Below are 14,763 nucleotides of genomic sequence, written 5' to 3'. Positions count from 1 at the left end.
CAGTTCAAAAGCATCAGTTCTTTGGTACCCAGCTTTCTTTATGGTCCAACTTGCAGATCCAAACATGACTGCTGGAAAAACGATAGCTTTGACTAGACACACATTTGTTGGCAAAATAATGCCTCTGTTTTCTAATATGTTGTCTAGGTTTGTCAGAGCTTTCCTTCAAAGGAGCAAGCATCTTCTAATTTCATAGTGCAATCACCACTTGCAGTGATTTTAGAGCCCCAAAAATAAAGCCTCTCACTATTTTCATTGTTTCCCCTTCTATCTGCCATGAAGTGATGGGACGAGATGCCATGATATTAGTTTACTGAATGTTGAGTTTTAAGCCAGCTTTTTCACTCTCCTCTTTCACTTTCATCAGAAGGCTCTTTAGTTCCTTCTCACTTTCTGCCATAAGAGTGGTATCAACTGCATATCTGAGATTACTAATATTTCTCCCAGCATTCTTGATTCCAGTTTGTGCTTCATCCAGCCCAGTATTTGACAGGATGCACTCTGCATAGAAGTTAAGCAAGCAGGGTGACAACAGATAGCACTGACATACTCCTTTCCCAATTTAGAACCAGTTCGTGATTTCATGTATGGTTCTAACTGTTGCTTCTTGACCTGCATACGGATTTCTCAGGAAGCAGGTAAGGTGGTCTGGTATTCCCATCTCTTTAAGTATTTTCCACAGTTTGCTGTAATGCACACAGTCACAGCTTTAGGAATAGTCAATAAAACATAAGGTTTTCTGGAATTCTCTTGCTTTTTCAATGATCCAATGTATGTTGGCAATTTGATCTCTGGTTCCTCTGCTTTTACTAAATCCATCTTTGCCATCGGTACTGTTCATTTACTGTTGAACCCTAGCCTGGAGAATTTGAAGCATTACTTTGCTAGAGTGTAAGATGAGTGCAATTGTGCAGCAGTCTCAACTTTTTTAGCATTACTTTTCTCTGGGATTGGGACACTTTCCATTCCTGTGGCCATTCTTAGTTTTCCAAATTTCCTGGCATATTGAGTGCAGCACTTTCACAGCATCACCTTTCAGGATCTGAAATAGCTCCACTGGAATTCCATCACCTCTGCTAGCTTTGTTCGTAGTGATGCTTCCTAAGGCTCACTTGGCTTCACACTCCAGGATATCTGGCTTGAGGTGAGTGATCACATCATCGTGGTTATCTGGGTCATTAAGATCTTTGTGTATAGTTCTTCTGTGTATTCTTGACACCAATTCTTAGTATATTCTGCTTCTATTAGGTCCATGCCATTTCTGTCCTTTATTGTGCCCATCTTTGCAAGAAATGTTCCCTCAGTATCTCTAATCTTCTTCAAGAGATCTCTAGTCTTTCCCATTCTGTTGTTTTCCATTTCTCTGTATTCATCTCTAAGGAAGGCTTTCTTCTATCTCCTTGCTGTTTTTGGAACTCTGCGTTCAGATGGCTGTATCTTTCCTTTTCTCCTTTGCTTTTCGCCTCTCTTCTTTTCACAGCTATTTGTAAGGCCTCCCCAGACAGCCATTTTGCTTTTTTGCATTTCTTTTCCATGGGGATGGTCTTGATCCCTGTCTCCTGTACAATGTCACAAACTGCTGTCCATAGTTCTCCAGGCAGTTGGTCTATCAGATCTAATCTCTTGAATTTATTTGTCCCTTCCACTGTGTAATCTTAAGGGATTTGATTTAGGTCATACCTGAATGGCATTTTCCCTATTTTCTTCAGCTTAAGTCTGAATTTGGCAATAAGGAGTTCATGATCTGAGCCACAGTCAGTTCCCGGTCTTCTTTTTGCTGACTGTATAGAGCTTCTTCATCTTTGGCTGCAAAGAATATAATCAATCTGATTTTGCTGTTGACCATCTAGTGATGTCCATGTATAGATTCGGCTCTTGTCTTTTTGGAAGAAGGTGTTTGCTATGACCAGTACATTCTCTTGGCAAAACTCTGTAAGTCTTTGCCCTGCTTCATTTTCTACTGCAAGGCCAAACTTGCCTATTACCGCAGGTATCTTTTGACTTTCTACTTTTGCATTCCAGTCTATGATGAAAAGGACATCTTTTTTGGGTGTTAGTTCTAAAGGATCTTGTAGGACTTCATACAATCATTCAACCTCAGTTTCTTCAGCATTACTGGTTGCGGTACAGACTTGGGTTACTGTGATACTGAATGGTTTGCCGTGGAAATCAACAAAGATCATTCTGTTGTTTTTGAAATTGCACCTAAGTACTGCATTACCGACTCCTCTGTTGACTATGATGGCTACTCCATTTCTTCTATGGGATTCCTGCCCAGAGTAGTAGATCTAATGGTCATGTGAATTAAATTTGCCCATTCTGGTCCATTTTAGTTCCCTGATTCCTAAAAAGTCTATGTTCACTCTTTCCATCTCCTGTTTGATCACTTCCAATTTACCTTGATTCATGAACCTAACATTCCAGGTATCTATGCAACATTGTTCTTTACAGCATCATACTTTACTTCCATTACCAGTCAGTCCACAACTGGGTTTTTCTTCTGCTTTGGCTCTTTCTCTTCATTCTTTCTGGAGTATTTCTCCACTCTTCTCCAGTAGCATACTGGGCACCTATCAACCTGGGGAGTTCATCTTCCAGTGTCCTATCTTTTTGCCTTTTCCCAATGTTCATGGGGTTCTCAAGGCAAGAATACTTAAGTGGTTTATCATTCAGTTCTCTAGTGGACCACATTTTGCCAGAACTCTCCACCATGACCCATCCAACTTGGGTGGCCCTACAGGGCACAGCTCTTAGTTTCATTGAGGTAGACAAGGCACAATCTTCAATTAACAACCCATCCCATGCCATACCCCCAACTTACAAAGAAAAGTCAACACCTGATAACATCTTATCTATGTCTCACCTTTAGAGTCAAGATAGAGTAGCTTGCAGTCACTACTCTTGTTATCATTCCCATAAATTTCACTTATATATAAACACACTAGAGTTACTGACCAAATTCACCAATAAAATTAATGTTGGTAAATTTAATAGACATTTTTTTGCAACTCTCCCAGCAAGCCACATTATCCCTATGTGTTTCAGATATCTCTTCCCTCCCTATATTCCTTCCCTGTCAGTGTTACCTTAGGTCTCTGCTAAGCATCCTCTCAATCTTTATACACTTTCTTGAGTGGTTTAGTTCTCTCTCATACCAGACTGTTTTGGTTATCAATTTACTATTCTCCAAATGTACTCTATTTTGCCCCACTTTGTGACGCTGGAACTGGATTCAGTAAACATTTCTCTTGCCATCCGCTGCAATGGTAAGCTTTATAACTCAAATGCCCTAGAGGAACACTACAAAGCACAGCATAGTGGGACTTTTCTTCCCGCTCAGAGGACACACTCCCATCATTCTCTATTCTTATATTCTTCAAAATACTCTCTCACTCCTCTTGATATTATAGTTAATAGCCTGACCTCTATTTGTGTGTGTGAATTAATACATAATAAATTTACTGCTTATTTTCAAATAAATTAGTTTTATAACACTGTTAGCTATAATAAAATAAAGTTGTGAAGACAGTAAAAGGAACCCCCACATATATCGTATCTAATTAGATCTATTATTAACACCTTACTATTTGTATGATATATGCTACAATTAATGAACCACTATTGATACATTAACAAAAGTCCATATTTAATTCAGATTTTCCTAGTTTTTTTTTAATGATCTGTTCTAGAAGCCCACCCAAGGGCTCTTAGACATATTCACATCATGTCTCCCTAAGCTCCTCTTGGCTGCAACAGTTTTTATTCTTTCCTGGTTTATGGTGACCTTGAAAATTTTAAGGAACTTTGGATAAGTATTTATGTTGTACAGGTATTTTATACAACATTCCTCAACTGGGGTTTATCTGATGTTTTTCTCACAACCAGACTGGAATTATGGGTTTGGAGAGGAAGATATAAGAGATAAAGTGTCACCTTTATCTTTTGTCACCTCACAATTAAGGGTATAGTCTAACACATGACTTATCACTCTTAATGCTGACCTGTTAATCAGTTGGCAGAGGTGATATTTGTCAGGTTTTCCACTGTAAAGTTACTTTTACTCTTGTCTCCATACCTCACTGTTTGGAAGAAAGTCACTATGGGCATTCCACATTGAAGGAGTGAGGAGCTATGCTCCACCTCCTTGGAGATCGAGCCTTTATACATACTGTTTGATATTCTTTCAGCATGGGAGATTTCTCTATTCTCTCTCATTCATTCAATCATGTATACTAATGTAGATCCGTCAACAGTTATTTTGGATTACAATTAAATATTATTTTATTTTGTTGTTCAACTTGTTTCAGCTTTGGCCATTGAGAGATCTTTCAGTTTTGTCTCCTTTATCCTTCAGACATATTATTGTGTGATAAATATACACATACTCCATTGTGTGTATTTTTTATTTAGAACTTGGTTACTTTCTAGCAGCACAACATTCTCCATGCTCATACTGTATATTCTGTTTTCCAGTTTTAGAATCAGGTAATAGTTCTGGTTCCTTTTATTAGAGAATTTTATTAGGAATAAAGATCTGGGCACTAGGTTTTGCTCCTTGATACTGAGTGCCCTTGCTTCTAGGCCCTTAAGTGAGCAAAACAATGAAATGTATGTTCCATATATATATACATAACTACAAATATTTCTCAATGCAATGATCTGTTATCTATATTAAGTTAAGCAAACTTTTTTTGAAACTGGTATCTCCAAATCTAATCCATTAACATATGGATGCTTCTTCCCCATACTCATCTACAAACTCCCACTCCCAACAGCGAGAAATCTGGCTCTCATCAGTGTACTTATACAGCAGTATTTTAAGCCCTAGCAGTATTTTAAGCCCTATCTCATGGGAAACAATTTTATGAACTAGATTGCAGCTCTTTTATGCATTGTGTACAGCAGTTTTCTTTGACTTTAGTCTTACAGACTCATTTCCAAAGTTACTAAAGTCAGCAACAGACTTAGATGATATTGATACACTCTACATTTCATCCTGGTATTCCCCAACCTTATAAATGATTTTTTAAACATGTGAATTAATAAAATTCACTTTTCATGAAAAGTTCAATGATTTTTGACAAATACATAGTGTCATGAATGCACAATTATGGAATAACAGAAAAAAGTCTCACTACCTTAAAAATGCCTATTGTTCACATTTAACCCTCCCACTTTCCCTTGGCAAACTCAAAAAAATATTTTTTAATCACCACTACTGTTTTGTCTTTTACACACTTATATAATTGTAGTCACACAGCATATATTTTCATACTGGTATTTTTCATCTTACCAAAACAAATTAAATATTGATCTATGTCTTTTAGAGGTTAAATTGCTCATTTCTGTTTATCTGTAAACAATATTCCACTGTATGCATGTACCATGTTTTGTCATCCAGTTACCCAACAGTGGACATCCTGCCCACCATTTTTAGCAGTTAGGAATAAAACTTCTATAAGAATTTACATGCAGAGTTTTGTATAAACAAAACTTCCGAATCCATTGTGCAAACATCTAGGATTACCATATCATACAGTAAAACTATGTTTAGCGTAGTACAAAACTTCCACAGTCTTCCACAGTGGCAACACCATTTCACATTCTAACCAGCAATGAGCTCCAGCTTCTGTTGCTTCGAATTCGTGCCAGGAAATTGGTATTGCCAGGTTCTTAGATTTCAGCCACTCTAATAGAGAGATACTTAGTTGTCTTAATTCATAATCCTTGAATGATAACTGATTAAAGAATTTCAACAAATGATAATTTCTCACATTACATTTTTCTGTTTGAATTACTGGTGAAGATTTCTCTCCTGATTAGACTCTCCAATCTTGTACAATCCAACATCATAACCTCTATCCCCACAAAGCTATTACGATGGTGCAAAAGTAAACGTGGTTTTGCACTGTTGAACTTTGCTGTTTGATATTGGAATACACTGTTAAATACATGTGATTATCATATACATCATTAAAATGTACATTTCTCACTTTCTTTCCTAATGACTTAACACTTGCTCTTGATTTTATATTTTTTTAGACAGAAAACAAATTTGAGCAATTTTTTTAAAAATTTGAGTTCAAAATGGGTCATAAAAGCATCAGAGACAACTCACAACATCACCAATGCATCTGGCCCAGGAACTCCTAACGAACATACAGGGTACTAGTGGTTCAAAAAGTTTTGCACATTACACAAAAGCCTTGAAGATGAGGAGTACAGTGCCCAACCATTAGAAACAGACAACAACTAACTGAGAGCAATCACTGAAGGCAATCCTCTTACAACTGCACATGAAGTTGTCAAAGAACTGAGTATCAACCATTCTACAGTCATTAGGCATTTGAAGCAAATTGGAAAGGTAGAAAGGCTTGATAAGCAGGTGCCTCATACTCTGCCAGCAGATCATAAAAAACCGTCATTTTCAAGTCTTGTCTTTTATTCTACACAACAATCACAAACCATTCCTCGATTGAATTGTGATGTGCAACTAAAGTAAATTGTATGGAATAACTGATAACGACCAGTTCAGTGGCTGGACTAAAAAGAAGTTCCCAAACACTTTCCCCATGAATCGCAACACACCAGGCATCCCTGTCCATCACCAACTCCTGGAGTTCACTCAGACTCATGTCCATCGAGTCCGTGATGCCATCCAGCCATCTTATCCTCTGTCGTCCCCTGCTCTCCTGTTCCCAATCCCTCCCAGCATCAGAGTCTTTTCCAAGGAGTGAACTCTTCGCATGAGGTGGCCAAAGTACTGGAGCTTCAGCTTTAGCATCATTCCTTCCAAAGAAATCCCAGGGCTGATCTCCTTCAGAATGGACTGGTTGGATCTCCTTGCAGTCCAAGGGACTCTCAAGAGTCTTCTCCAACACCACAGTTCAAAAGCATCAATTCTTCGGTGCTCAGCCTTCTTCACAGTCCAACTCTCACATCCATACATGACTACTGGAAAACCATAGCCTTGATTAGACGGACCTTAGTCAGGAAAGGAATGTCTCTGCTTTTGAATATACTATCTAGGTTGGTCATAACTTTTCTTCCAAGGAGTAAGCGTCTTTTAACTTCATGGCTGCAATCACCATCTGCAGAGATTTTGGAGCCAAAAAAAATAAAGTCTGACACTGTTTCCACTCTTTCCCTATCTATTTCCCATGAAGTGATGGGACCAGATGCCATGATCTTCATTTTCTGAATGTTGAGCTTTAACCCAACTTTTTCTCTCTCCTCTTTCACTTTCATCAAGAGGCTTTTAGTTCCTCTTTACTTTCTGCCATTAGGGTGGTGTCATCTGTGTATCTGAGGTGATTGATATTTCTCCCGGCAATCTTGATTCCAGCTTGTGTTTCTTCCAGTCCAGTGTTTCTCATGATGTACTTTGCATAGAAGTTAAATAAGCAGGTTGACAATATAAAGCACTGACGAACTCCTTTTCCTATTTGGAACCAGTCTGTTGTTCCATGTCCAGTTCTAACTGTTGCTTCCTGACCTGATATAGATTGCATTAAATCTGTGGACTCCTTTGGGTACTATGGACATTTTAACTACAAATTCTTCCAATTGAGGAGCATGGGATATCTTTCAATTTCTTTAAATCACTTTCAGTTTCCTTTATCAATGTATTATCATTTTCTGCATATAGGCCTTTCAACTTGGTTAAGTTTATTTTTGGTAATTTTTGACACAGCTTTAAATGAGATTTTTCTTAAGCTTTCTCTTTCTGATATTTCATTTTACTATAAAGAAACACAACACAAGTCTAGAAATAAATGGTGAAAAAGATCTGGAGAAAAGGGAACCCTCCTATACTGTTGATGGTTATATAAACTGATACAGTCACATGGTACAGTATGGAGGTTCCTTAAACAAACAAAAAACCTAAAAATGAAGCTACCATGCTGCTGCTGCTGCTAAGTCACTTCAGTTGTGTCTGACTCTGTGCGACCTCATAGACGGCAGCCCACCAGGCTCCCCTGTCCCTGGGATTCTCCAGGCAAGAACACTGGAGTGGGTTGCCATTTCCTTCTCCAATGCATGGAAGTGAAAAGTGAAAGTGAAGTTGCTCAGTCGTGTCCGACTCTTAGCGATCCCATGGACTGCAGCCCACCAGGCTCCTCTGTCCATGGGATTTTCCAGGCAAGAGTACTGGAGTGGGGTGCCATTGTATAATCCAGCAATTCCACTCTTGGGTATAAATCAGGAGAAAAATGAAAACTCCAACTCAAAAAGATATATTCATCCCAATGTTCACAGCACCACTAAATACAAAAGTCAAGACATGGAAACAACCCAAGTGTCCCTCGACAGTCAGCTGGCTTAAGAAGATGTGGCACACATATATAATGCAGTGCTGCCCAGGCACAACAAGAAATACTACCATTTGCAGCCACATAGATGTACCTGGAGAATATTATATTTAATAAAGTAACAGAAAAACAAATATTATATGATATCACTCATATATGGAATCTGAAAAAAAATACAAATGTATTTATATACAGAACAGAAACATACTCACAGATGTAGAAAACAAACGTGGTTACCAAAGGGGAAAGAATAAATTAGGAATATGCAATTAATAGATACAAAAAACTAAAACAGATAAGCACGAAGGATTTACTGTAAGCACTAAGAAATATATTCAATATCTTATAATAACCTATAATGGAAAATAATCTCAAGTATATAACATGAATCACTTTGTTGCATACCTGAAACAGTATTACAGATCAACTATGCTTCAATTTAAATAAGTTAATAGGAAAAAAAAAAAAAAAGCTGAGTCTTTCCCTTAATTAGGAGGTTACTAATGCCTTAGAAACCCAGCCAGTAATTCAGTTCCTTGGAGCTAGAGTCCTATCCATTATAGGTTTGTCTCAGGGACTGAAATGCTATCCTTGAATCCCAGGCCATTGGGTGGGGTCCTCATAACAGACTTCCAGGCAATACAGGTGCTAGCTCTAGACCAGATGTACTTTACGATCCTAGAGATACAGTTTCCCTGGTAGATGATGATCAGCTTACTCCATTTATCCCAGCTACTACCTGTCTAGTAAATCTTTCTTCCACTAATGGAAAGTGGACCTCCTTCCAAATATGTGCCTCAACTGAGTATGCGTGGCTAGCTTTAATGTCTTCTCTCACAGAGGCTCATTTATACTACCTCTAAGAACTTATGCTTAACAGCCCAAGTGACAGTAAGTGGTAATATTATCAAATATGTATAACGTGAATTTAATCATGAGCAAAGAGACATGAGTAAATTGATTCCATCTACAGAATATAAGATATCAGACAATTTCTTTCACTCATTGAACACAACTTTTCTTTCTATATTCATTCTCCACTTACTATGTGTGAAAAATATTAAATAGTTGATACTTCTATATAGCAGCACACATACCTGTCAAAAAATTCACAGTGTTTTAAAATGTATTTTTCAACATCCTAATACAATTCTGTCATTTGGTGGTGGAGGAGGGACACTGAAGCTTCAAATCCCAGAAGCCATAGTGCAAGTGAGATACCTATGCTACACCGGGTTGAGGTATTCATTGCTATAGGTAATTCAAGGGACACTGTGGGTAAAAAAGACATGAACAAATATCTGAGGGGAGGGGGACAACTTTCTAAAACAAACCCTGACTCAATCTATAAAGTAAAGAATTTTCTGGAAAACAGACTCAGGAATTCAAAAACCTAAATACACCCTTCACTTTGTGAAAATGATGCAATTTAATGTAAGAATGTACTCTGGGCTGGAGAATCCCATGGACGGAGGCACCTGGTAGGCTGCAATCCATGGGGTCAGTAAGAGTCAACATCAAAATCAGACTGATTATATTCTTTGCAGCCAAAGATGGAGAAGCTCTATACAGTCAGCAAAAACAAGACTGGGAGCTGACTGTGGCTGAGCCAAATTCAGACTTAAATGGAAGAAAGTAGGAAAAACCAATACACCATTCAGGTATGACCTAAATCAAATCCCTTATGATTATACAGTGGAAGTGAGAAATAGATTTAAAGGACTAGATCTCATAGATAGAGTCCCTGATGAACTATGGACTAAGGTTCCTGACATTGAACAGGAGACAGGGATCAAGACCATCCCCATGGAAAAGAAATGCAAAAAAGTAAAATGGCTGTCTGGGGAGGCCTTACAAATAGCTGTGAAAAGAAGAGAAGCAAAAAGCAAAGCAGAAAAGGAAAGATATAAGCATCTGAATGCAGAGTTCCAAAGAATAGCAAGGAGAGATAAGAAAGCCTTCCTCAGTGATCAAAGCAAAGAAATAGAGGAAAACAACAGAATGGGAAAGACTAGAGATCTCTTCAAGAAAACTACAGATACCAAGGGAACATTTCATGCAAAGATGGGCTCCATAAAGGACAGAAATGGTATGGACCTAACAGAAGCAGAAGATATTAAGAAGAGATGGCAAGAATACACAGAAGAACTGTACAAAAAAGATCTTCATGACCAAGATAATCACGATTGTGTGATCACTCACCCAGAGCCAGACATCCTGGAATGGGAACTTAAGTGGGCCTTAGAAAGTATAACTGTGAACAAAGCTAGTGGAGGTGATGGAATTCCAGTTGAGCTATTTCCAATCCTGAAAGATGATGCTGTGAAAATGCTACACTCAATATGCCAAATCTGGAAAACTCAGCAGTGGCCACAGGACTGGAAAAGAGCAGTTTTCATTTTAATCCCAAAGAAAGGTAACGCCAAAGAATGCTCAAACTACCGCACAATTTCCCTCATCTCACATGTTAGTAAAGTAATGCTCAAAATTCTCCAAGCCAGGCTTCAGCAATACGTGAACCGTGAACTTCCAGATGTTCAAGCTGGTTTTAAAAAAGGCAGAAGAACCAGAGATCAAATTGCCAACATCCGCTGGATTATGGAAAAAGTAAGAGAGTTCCAGAAAAACATCTATTTCTGCTTTATTGACTATGCCAAAGCCTTTGACTGTTTGGATCACAGTAAACTGTGGAAAATTCTGAAAGAGATAGGAATATCAGACCACCTGACCTGCCTCTTGAGAAATCTGTATGCATGTGAGGAAGTGACAGTTAGAACTGGACATGCAACTACAGACTGGTTCCAAATAGGAAAAGGAGTACGTCAAGGCTGTATATTGTCAACCTGCTAATTTAACTTATATGTAGAGTACATCATGAGAAACGCTCGACTGGAAGAAGCACAAACTGGAACCAAGACTGCCAAGAGAAATATCAATCACCTCAGATATGCAGATGACACCATCCTTATAGGAGAAAGTGAAGAGGAACTAAAAAGCCTCTTGATGAAAGTGAAAGAGGAGAGAGAAAAAGTTGGTTTATAGCTCAACATTCAGAAAACGAAAATCATGCCATCTGGTCCCATCACTTCATGGGAAATAGATGGGGTAACAGTGTCAGACTTTATTTTTTTGGGCTCCCAAATCAATGCAGATGGTGATCGCAGCCATGAAATTAAAAGATGCTAACTCCCTGGAAGGAAAGTTATAACCAACCTAGATAGCATATTGAAAAGCAGAGACATTACTTTGCCAACAAAGGTCCATCTAGTCAAGGCTATGGTTTTTCCTGTGGTCATGTAATGGATGTGAGAGTTGGACTGTGAGGAAGGCTGAGCACCGAAGAATTGATGCTTTGAAACTGTGGTGTTGGAGAAGACTCTTGAGAGTCCCTTGGACTGCAAGGAGATCCAACTGGTCCATTCTAAAAGATATGAGTCCTGGGTGTTCTTTGGAAGGAATGATGCTAAAGCTGAAACTCTAGTACTTTGGCCACCTCATGCGAAGAGTTGACTCATTGGAAAAGACTGATCCTGGGATGGTTGGGGGCAGGAGAAGAACGGGACGACAGATGATGAAATGGCTGGATGGCATCACTGACTCGATGGACGTGAGTCTGAGTGAACTCCGGGAGTTGGTGATGGTCAGGGAGGCCTGGCGTGCTGCGATTCATGGGATCACAAAGAGTCAGACATGACTCAGTGACTGATCTGATCTGAACCTAAAATTATTAATGAGGTATGAATATATAATAATCCCCATCCTTTCACAAATAATGAATATCAACATATGTGGGGTAGTTTAATGTAAAATCTTCAGAAACTAACAACTGAAACAGAAAGACAAATAACTACAGTGAAATACAGTCTATTTTTTAAAAAGACTTTTCATAGAAACTTGCTTTAATATAAGTATTGCAAAGGTTCTATGAAAGGAAAAATAACTTTCACTGACTGATAATCAGGGAGAAGATCAAACAAGAGATAAGCATAAAATTGAGACTTGGTCAATTAAGTAAGACTAATAAAGTTAGTTAGATTTCTATGAACAGAATTTAGGAAACAAAGATTTCAAAAAGAAAATAAACACCATGAGCTAAGGTTCAGTTCAGTTCAGTCGCTCAGTCATGTCCGATTCTTTGTGACCCCATGAACCACAGCACGCCAGGCCTCCCTGTCCATCACCAACTCCCGGAGTCTACTGAAACCCATGTCCATCAAATCGTTGATGCCATCCAACTATCTCATCCTCTGTCGTCCGCTTCTCCTCCAGCCCTCAATCTTTCCCAGCATCAGGGTCTTTCCAAATGATTCAGCTGTTCGCATCAGGTGGCCAATATATTGGAGTTTCAGCTTCAAAATCAGTCCTTCCAATAAACACCCAGGAATAAGTGAAAAACCACAAGCCATATACAGAAGGACAAAAGAGATGTATCTGACTAAATAAAAGGTTATGAGTTTACAAACACAATAAAATAAGTTGGAGGAAAATGCCCCTAAATAAAAAGGTGCTTCTTAATATTCGAACAAGTTAAAAAAAAGGGGGTCAACTTGGCAGTGATTTAAAAAATAGGATGGAAAAGGGAAAAGTTTAAAAACAGGAAGGTAACAGTACAAGTCCTTTAAAGTGAGGCCTAAAGAAAGGAACACTGGAAATGTAACAGAAGGGACAGATTGTATAAGACATTATGAAACAAAAATTCATGAGACTTGGAATCTCATTAGATATAGGGTGGAGGGGAAGGGATTTAGTATGAGGAAATTAAATGGAGACTGCTGTTTTAATTCTAGATTCCTGGAAAAAGTATGGTATCTTTTAGCATAATTAAGGAAGCCAGAACTAAATGTTAGTCTAAATGTTTGTCTAAATGTTCAATGAAAAAATTTTCAAAATAAAAACAAGAAAGCTGATTTGACAAAGAGGAGATAGATACAAATCCAACTAATAATTACATTTCCAAAACTGATCATAAAAGTATGTTGGCTTAACCTACAAAAACTATTTTTAAAAGATGTTTCAATTGTTTAGAAAATTAAAAATAGAAAAAGTGGTATAGAAAAGGACCAATAGGCAATTCAGAAAAGAAATACAAATGACCACTATTGCATAATATATTGACAAAATGTTACATTACTTAAAAATCACAAAAGATTTAACAATCAGTATACTCAAAAGTAAGATAGGTAATGCCATATATTTTGTTGTGTGAAAAGTAACCCAGTAACATACATCAAAAACTTTCAAAATATATAGCATATTTTTTGAGTAATGAATTGTAATTTTAAGAATCTAGATTAAAAAGTCTGAGAAGGCAATGGCACCCCACTCCAGTACTCTTGCCTGGAAAATCCTATGGGCGGAGGAACCTGGTAGGCTGCAGTCCATGGGGTCGCTGAGTCGGACACAACTGAGTGACTTCACTTTCACTTTTCACTTTCATGCCTTGGAAAAGGAAATGGCAACCCACTCCAGTGTTCTTGCCTGGAGAATCCCAGGGACGGGGGAGCCTGGTGGGCTGCCATCTATGGGGTTGCACAGAGTCGGACACAACAGAAGGGACTTAGCAGCAGCAGCAGCAGATTAAAAAGTATCTATGGCTCTAGAACAAATTTATTCTTGAGATAGAAGCTTATGTCTTCATGGTTTAAATTAGTAAGCAAATTTTAACATATATATTCAAGGATAAGGAATAAATTAAAATAGATAATCACATTCAGAATACTATACAGTGATTAAATTTATAAAATATATATCGTAAAATTCATAACATAAATAATAGTACCAAGGAATTTAGAGTATCTGATTTTCAAAAATATATTCACCTGTTAACCTTTACTTCTGATACTCATGGTTAATATTTTGTTGTACATGCTATACTAAATTTTCTATGTGTATGAATATATCGGCAGAAAAGTAAAAATTATATCTCTTTTTCTACTTTTCCTACTTAGCCTATGTATATATGAAAGTTAAATAATGTTCAGAATATAAGTACTGGTCTCACTTTAATAGAATGGAGAACAAAAAACATAATAAAACATTAAACCAGAGAGTAAAGACAAGTCAGGTTACAGTTACGCTGATTTACATGACACCTAAAAGCAATAGGAATTCCTGGATTAGATCATAAACCAAGGGAAAAAAAAAAAACTTTTTTCTTCTATTTAGGCCATTCTTAGAGCATCAGACAAAATCTGAATGAAATTTATGTACATAAGGTCAGTATTATACAAATATTGCTTTCCTGATTTTTAAAACATGTACTGTGGTTGTGAAGAATACATCTGCTTTTAAGAAAATGTATACTAAATAAAGTACTAGGAGTAAAGTGGTATCATGTCAACAAATTATTCTCAAAGAGTTAAAAAATAATAATTGGTATATAATAGATTTGGATATATAAATGTATACTCACATTTATGCATTTCTGTGTATATATATATAGAGAGAGAAA

At 37.5% G+C, this 14,763-nt stretch overlaps 1 protein-coding gene across 2 annotated transcripts in view; it reads right to left on the bottom strand.

The window, feature by feature from the left end:
* STAG1 (STAG1 cohesin complex component) overlaps positions 1-14,763 on the bottom strand; it is a 469,514-nt gene that overhangs the window by 304,644 nt on the left and 150,107 nt on the right. The window lies entirely within an intron of this gene.

This window comes from Ovis aries, chromosome 1, assembly GCF_016772045.2.
Source record: "Ovis aries strain OAR_USU_Benz2616 breed Rambouillet chromosome 1, ARS-UI_Ramb_v3.0, whole genome shotgun sequence".
NCBI classification, from domain to species: Eukaryota; Metazoa; Chordata; class Mammalia; order Artiodactyla; family Bovidae; genus Ovis; species Ovis aries.
The sequence above is the reverse complement of the archived record's forward strand: the minus strand, read 5'-3'. Positions and strand labels throughout refer to the sequence as shown.